Raw genomic sequence first — 9058 nt, 5'->3', positions numbered from 1 at the left:
GAGGATAGGATAGGATAGGATACAGGATAGGATAGGATAGAGGATAGGATAAGATAGAAGATAGGTTAGGATAGAGGATAGGATAGTATAGAGGACAGGATAGGATAGAGGATAGGATAGGATAGAAGATATTATAGGATAGAGGATAGATGATAGGATAGGATAGAGGATAGGATAGGGGATAGGATAGAGGATAGGATAGGGGATAGGATAGGATAGAGGATAGGATAGGATAGGATAGAGGATAGGATAGGATAGGATAGAGGATAGGATAGGATAGAAGATAGGATAGGATAGAGGATAGCATAGGATAGAGGATAGGATAGGATAGAGGATAGGATAGGATAGAGGATAGGATAGGATAGAGGATAGGATAGGATAGAGGATAGGATAGGATAGAGGATAGGATAGGATAGAGGATAGGTTAGGATAGAGGATAGGATAGTATAGAGGACAGGATAGGATACAGGATTGGATAGGATACAGGAAAGGATAGGATTGAGGATAGGATAGGATGGAGGATAGGATAGGATAGAGGATAGGATAGGATAGAGGATAGGATAGGATAGGATAGAGGATAGGATAGGATAGAGGATAGGATAGACGATAGGATAGGACAGAGGATAGGATAGGATAGAGGATAGAGGATAGAGGATAGAGGATAGGATAGGATAGAGGATAGAGGATAGGATAGGATAGAGGATAGGATAGGATAGAGGATAGGATAGGATAGAGGATAGGATAGGATAGAGGATAGTATATGATAGAGGATAGGATAGGATAGAGGATAGGATAGGATATAGGATAGGATAGGATAGAGGATAGGATAGGATAGAGGAATAGGATAGGATAGAGGATAGGATAGACGATAGGATAGGATAGAGCATAGGATAGGATAGAGGATAGGATAGGATAGAGGACAGGATAGGATACAGGATTGGATAGGATACAGGAAAGGATAGGATTGAGGATAGGATAGGATGGAGGGTAGGATAGGATAGAGGATAGGATAGAGGATAGGATAGGATAGAGGATAGGATAGACGATAGGATAGGACAGAGGATAGGATAGGATAGAGGATAGAGGATAGAGGATAGAGGATAGAGGATAGGATAGGATAGAGGATAGAGGATAGAGGATAGAGGATAGAGGATAGGATAGGATAGAGGATAGAGGATAGGATAGGATAGAGGATAGGATAGGATAGAGGATAGGATAGGATAGAGGATAGGATAGGACAGAGGATAGGGTAGGATAGAGGATAGGATAGGATAGAGGATAGGATAGGATAGAGTATAGGATAGGATAGAGGATAGGATAGGATAGAGGATAGGATAGGATAGAGGAATAGGATAGGATAGAGGATAGGATAGACGATAAGATAGGATAGAGCATAGGATAGGATAGAGTATAGGATAGGCTAGAGGACAGGATAGGATAGGATAGAGGATAGGATAGGATAGAGGATAGGATAGGATAGAGCATAGGATAGGATAGAGTATAGGATAGGCTAGAGGACAGGATAGGATACAGGATTGGATAGGATACAGGAAAGGATAGGATTGAGGATAGGATAGGATAGAGGATAGGATAGGATAGAGGATAGGATAGGATAGAGGATAGGTTAGGATAGACGATAGGATAGGATAGAGGATAGGATAGGATAGAGGATAGGATAGGATAGAGGATAGGATAGGATAGAGGATAGGATAGGATAGAGGATAGGTTAGGATAGAGGATAGGATAGTATAGAGGACAGGATAGGATACAGGATTGGATAGGATACAGGAAAGGATAGGATTGAGGATAGGATAGGATGGAGGATAGGATAGGATAGAGGATAGGATAGGATAGAGGATAGGATAGACGACAGGATAGGATAGAGGATAGGATAGGATAGGATACAGGATAGGATAGGATAGAGGATAGGATAAGATAGAAGATAGGTTAGGATAGAGGATAGGATAGGATAGAGGATAGGATAGGATAGAGGATAGGTTAGGATAGAGGATAGGATAGTATAGAGGACAGGATAGGATACAGGATTGGATAGGATACAGGAAAGGATAGGATTGAGGATAGGATAGGATGGAGGATAGGATAGGATAGAGGATAGGATAGGATAGAGGATAGGATAGACGACAGGATAGGATAGAGGATAGGATAGGATAGGATACAGGATAGGATAGGATAGAGGATAGGATAAGATAGAAGATAGGTTAGGATAGAGGATAGGATAGTATAGAGGACAGGATAGGATAGAGGATAGGATAGGATAGAAGATATTATAGGATAGAGGATAGATGATAGGATAGGATAGAGGATAGGATAGGGGATAGGATAGAGGATAGGATAGAGGATAGGATAGGGGATAGGATAGGATAGAGGATAGGATAGGATAGGATAGAGGATAGGATAGGATAGGATAGAGGATAGGATAGGATAGAAGATAGGATAGGATAGAGGATAGCATAGGATAGAGGATAGGATAGGATAGAGGATAGGATAGGATAGAGGATAGGATAGGATAGAGGATAGGATAGGATAGAGGATAGGATAGGATAGAGGATAGGATAGGATAGAGGATAGGTTAGGATAGAGGATAGGATAGTATAGAGGACAGGATAGGATACAGGATTGGATAGGATACAGGAAAGGATAGGATTGAGGATAGGATAGGATGGAGGATAGGATAGGATAGAGGATAGGATAGGATAGAGGATAGGATAGGATAGGATAGAGGATAGGATAGGATAGAGGATAGGATAGACGATAGGATAGGACAGAGGATAGGATAGGATAGAGGATAGAGGATAGACGATAGAGGATAGGATAGGATAGAGGATAGAGGATAGGATAGGATAGAGGATAGGATAGGATAGAGGATAGGATAGGATAGAGGATAGGATAGGATAGAGGATAGTATATGATAGAGGATAGGATAGGATAGAGGATAGGATAGGATATAGGATAGGATAGGATAGAGGATAGGATAGGATAGAGGAATAGGATAGGATAGAGGATAGGATAGACGATAGGATAGGATAGAGCATAGGATAGGATAGAGGATAGGATAGGATAGAGGACAGGATAGGATACAGGATTGGATAGGATACAGGAAAGGATAGGATTGAGGATAGGATAGGATGGAGGGTAGGATAGGATAGAGGATAGGATAGAGGATAGGATAGGATAGAGGATAGGATAGACGATAGGATAGGACAGAGGATAGGATAGGATAGAGGATAGAGGATAGAGGATAGAGGATAGAGGATAGGATAGGATAGAGGATAGAGGATAGAGGATAGGATAGGATAGAGGATAGAGGATAGGATAGGATAGAGGATAGGATAGGATAGAGGATAGGATAGGATAGAGGATAGGATAGGACAGAGGATAGGGTAGGATAGAGGATAGGATAGGATAGAGGATAGGATAGGATAGAGTATAGGATAGGATAGAGGATAGGATAGGATAGAGGATAGGATAGGATAGAGGAATAGGATAGGATAGAGGATAGGATAGACGATAAGATAGGATAGAGCATAGGATAGGATAAAGTATAGGATAGGCTAGAGGACAGGATAGGATAGGATAGAGGATAGGTTAGGATAGAGGATAGGATAGGATAGAGCATAGGATAGGATAGAGTATAGGATAGGCTAGAGGACAGGATAGGATACAGGATTGGATAGGATACAGGAAAGGATAGGATTGAGGATAGGATAGGATAGAGGATAGGATAGGATAGAGGATAGGATAGGATAGAGGATAGGTTAGGATAGACGATAGGATAGGATAGAGGATAGGATAGGATAGAGGATAGAGGATAGAGGATAGAGGATAGAGGATAGGATAGGATAGAGGATAGAGGATAGGATAGGATAGAGGATAGCATAGGATAGAGGATAGGATAGGATAGAGGATAGGATAGGATAGAGGATAGGATAGGATAGAGGATAGGATAGGATAGAGGATAGGATAGGATAGAGGATAGGATAGGATAGAGGATAGGATAGGATAGAGGATAGGATAGGATAGAGGATAGGTTAGGATAGAGGATAGGATAGTATAGAGGACAGGATAGGATACAGGATTGGATAGGATACAGGAAAGGATAGGATTGAGGATAGGATAGGATGGAGGATAGGATAGGATAGAGGATAGGATAGGATAGAGGATAGGATAGACGACAGGATAGGATAGAGGATAGGATAGGATAGGATACAGGATAGGATAGGATAGAGGATAGGATAAGATAGAAGATAGGTTAGGATAGAGGATAGGATAGTATAGAGGACAGGATAGGATAGAGGATAGGATAGGATAGAGGATAGGTTAGGATAGAGGATAGGATAGTATAGAGGACAGGATAGGATACAGGATTGGATAGGATACAGGAAAGGATAGGATTGAGGATAGGATAGGATGGAGGATAGGATAGGATAGAGGATAGGATAGGATAGAGGATAGGATAGGATAGGATAGAGGATAGGATAGGATAGAGGATAGGATAGACGATAGGATATTACAGAGGATAGGATAGGATAGAGGATAGAGGATAGAGGATAGAGGATAGGATAGGATAGAGGATAGAGGATAGAGGATAGAGGATAGGATAGGATAGAGGATAGGATAGGATAGAGGATAGGATAGGATAGAGGATAGGATAGGACAGATGATAGGGTAGGATAGAGGATAGGATAGGATAGAGTATAGGATAGGATACAGGATAGGATAGGATAGAGGATAGGATAGGATAGAGGATAGGATAGGATAGAGGATAGGATAGGATAGAAGATAGGATAGGATAGAGGATAGGATAGGATAGAGGATTGGATAGGATAGAGGATAGATGATAGGATAGGATAGAGGATAGGATAGGGGATTTGATAGGATAGAGGATAGGATAGGATAGAAGATATTATAGGATAGAGGATAGATGATAGGATAGGATAGAGGATAGGATAGGGGATAGGATAGAGGATAGGATAGGGGATAGGATAGGATAGAGGATAGGATAGGATAGGATAGAGGATAGGATAGGATAGAAGATATGATAGGATAGAGGATAGCATAGGATAGAGGATAGGATAGGATAGAGGATAGGATAGGATAGAGGATAGGATAGGATAGAGGATAGAATAGACGATAGGATAGGATAGAGGATTGGATAGGATAGAGGATAGGATAGGATAGAGGATAGGATAGGATAGAGGATAGGATAGGATAGAGGATAGGATAGGATAGAGGATAGGTTAGGATAGAGGATAGGATAGGATAGAGGATAGGATAGGATAGAGGATAGGATAGGATAGAGGATAGGATAGGATAGAGGATAGGATAGGATAGAGGATAGGATAGGATAGAGGATAGGTTAGGATAGAGGATAGGATAGTATAGAGGACAGGATAGGATACAGGATTGTATAGGATACAGGAAAGGATAGGATTGAGGATAGGATAGGATGGAGGATAGGATAGGATAGAGGATAGGATAGGATAGAGGATGGGATAGACGACAGGATAGGATAGAGGATAGGATAGGATAGGATACAGGATAGGATAGGATACAGGATAGGATAGGATAGAGGATAGGATAAGATAGAAGATAGGTTAGGATAGAGGATAGGATAGTATAGAGGACAGGATAGGATAGAGGATAGGATAGGATAGAAGATATTATAGGATAGAGGATAGATGATAGGATAGGATAGAGGATAGGATAGGGGATAGGATAGAGGATAGGATAGGGGATAGGATAGAGGATAGGATAGGGGATAGGATAGGATAGAGGATAGGATAGGATAGGATAGAGGATAGGATAGGATAGAAGATAGGATAGGGGATTTGATAGGATAGAGGATAGGATAGGATAGAAGATAGGATAGGGTAGAAGATAGGATAGGATAGAGGATAGGATAGGATAGAGGATAGGATAGGATAGAGGATAGGATTGGACAGAGAATAGGGTAGGGGATTTGATAGGATAGAGGATAGGATAGGATAGAAGATAGGATTGGATAGAGGATAGGATAGGATAGAGGATAGGATAGGATAGAGGACAAGATAGGATACAGGATTGGATAGGATACAGAAAGGATAGGATTGAGGATAGGATAGGATGGAGGATAGGATTGGACAGAGAATAGGGTAGGGGATTTGATAGGATAGAGGATAGGATAGGATAGAAGATAGGATAGGATAGAGGATAGGATAGGATAGAGGATAGCATAGGATAGAGGACAGGATAGGATACAGGATTGGATAGGATACAGGATAGGATAGGATAGAGGATAGGATAGGATAGAGGATAGGATAGGATAGAGGATAGGATAGGATAGAGGCTAGGATAGGATAGAGGATAGGATAGGATAGAGGATAGGATAGGATAGAGGATAGGATAGGATAGAGGATAGGATAGGATAGAGGATAGGATAGGATAGAGGATAGGTTAGGATAGAGGATAGGATAGTATAGAGGACAGGATAGGATACAGGATTGGATAGGATACAGGAAAGGATAGGATTGAGGATAGGATAGGATGGAGGATAGGATAGGATAGAGGATAGGATAGGATAGAGGATAGGATAGACGACAGGATAGGATAGAGGATAGGATAGGATAGGATACAGGATAGGATAGGATAGAGGATAGGATAAGATAGAAGATAGGTTAGGATAGAGGATAGGATAGGAAAGAGGATAGGATAGGATAGAGGATAGGTTAGGATAGAGGATAGGATAGTATAGAGGACAGGATAGGATACAGGATTGGATAGGATACAGGAAAGGATAGGATTGAGGATAGGATAGGATGGAGGATAGGATAGGATAGAGGATAGGATAGGATAGAGGATAGGATAGACGACAGGATAGGATAGAGGATAGGATAGGATAGGATACAGGATAGGATAGGATAGAGGATAGGATAAGATAGAAGATAGGTTAGGATAGAGGATAGGATAGTATAGAGGACAGGATAGGATAGAGGATAGGATAGGATAGAGGATAGTATATGATAGAGGATAGGATAGGATAGAGGATAGGATAGGATATAGGATAGGATAGGATAGAGGATAGGATAGGATAGAGGAATAGGATAGGATAGAGGATAGGATAGACGATAGGATAGGATAGAGCATAGGATAGGATAGAGGATAGGATAGGATAGAGGACAGGATAGGATACAGGATTGGATAGGATACAGGAAAGGATAGGATTGAGGATAGGATAGGATGGAGGGTAGGATAGGATAGAGGATAGGATAGAGGATAGGATAGGATAGAGGATAGGATAGACGATAGGATAGGACAGAGGATAGGATAGGATAGAGGATAGAGGATAGAGGATAGAGGATAGAGGATAGGATAGGATAGGATAGAGGATAGAGGATAGAGGATAGAGGATAGAGGATAGAGGATAGGATAGGATAGAGGATAGAGGATAGGATAGGATAGAGGATAGGATAGGATAGAGGATAGGATAGGATAGAGGATAGGATAGGACAGAGGATAGGGTAGGATAGAGGATAGGATAGGATAGAGGATAGGATAGGATAGAGTATAGGATAGGATAGAGGATAGGATAGGATAGAGGATAGGATAGGATAGAGGAATAGGATAGGATAGAGGATAGGATAGACGATAAGATAGGATAGAGCATAGGATAGGATAGAGTATAGGATAGGCTAGAGGACAGGATAGGATAGGATAGAGGATAGGATAGGATAGAGGATAGGATAGGATAGAGCATAGGATAGGATAGAGTATAGGATAGGCTAGAGGACAGGATAGGATACAGGATTGGATAGGATACAGGAAAGGATAGGATTGAGGATAGGATAGGATAGAGGATAGGATAGGATAGAGGATAGGATAGGATAGAGGATAGGTTAGGATAGACGATAGGATAGGATAGAGGATAGGATAGGATAGAGGATAGAGGATAGAGGATAGAGGATAGAGGATAGGATAGGATAGAGGATAGAGGATAGGATAGGATAGAGGATAGCATAGGATAGAGGATAGGATAGGATAGAGGATAGGATAGGATAGAGGATAGGATAGGATAGAGGATAGGATAGGATAGAGGATAGGATAGGATAGAGGATAGGATAGGATAGAGGATAGGATAGGATAGAGGATAGGATAGGATAGAGGATAGGATAGGATAGAGGATAGGTTAGGATAGAGGATAGGATAGTATAGAGGACAGGATAGGATACAGGATTGGATAGGATACAGGAAAGGATAGGATTGAGGATAGGATAGGATGGAGGATAGGATAGGATAGAGGATAGGATAGGATAGAGGATAGGATAGACGACAGGATAGGATAGAGGATAGGATAGGATAGGATACAGGATAGGATAGGATAGAGGATAGGATAAGATAGAAGATAGGTTAGGATAGAGGATAGGATAGTATAGAGGACAGGATAGGATAGAGGATAGGATAGGATAGAGGATAGGTTAGGATAGAGGATAGGATAGTATAGAGGACAGGATAGGATACAGGATTGGATAGGATACAGGAAAGGATAGGATTGAGGATAGGATAGGATGGAGGATAGGATAGGATAGAGGATAGGATAGGATAGAGGATAGGATAGGATAGGATAGAGGATAGGATAGGATAGAGGATAGGATAGACGATAGGATATTACAGAGGATAGGATAGGATAGAGGATAGAGGATAGAGGATAGAGGATAGGATAGGATAGAGGATAGAGGATAGAGGATAGGATAGGATAGAGGATAGGATAGGATAGAGGATAGGATAGGATAGAGGATAGGATAGGACAGAGGATAGGGTAGGATAGAGGATAGGATAGGATAGAGTATAGGATAGGATACAGGATAGGATAGGATAGAGGATAGGATAGGATAGAGGATAGGATAGGATAGAGGATAGGATAGGATAGAAGATAGGATAGGATAGAGGATAGGATAGGATAGAGGATTGGATAGGATAGAGGATAGATGATAGGATAGGATAGAGGATAGGATAGGGGATTTGATAGGATAGAGGATAGGATAGGATAGAGGATAGGATAGGA

This window comes from Halictus rubicundus, unplaced genomic scaffold, assembly GCF_050948215.1.
Source record: "Halictus rubicundus isolate RS-2024b unplaced genomic scaffold, iyHalRubi1_principal scaffold0023, whole genome shotgun sequence".
NCBI classification, from domain to species: domain Eukaryota; kingdom Metazoa; phylum Arthropoda; class Insecta; order Hymenoptera; family Halictidae; genus Halictus; species Halictus rubicundus.
This window is presented reverse-complemented; position numbering follows the sequence as displayed.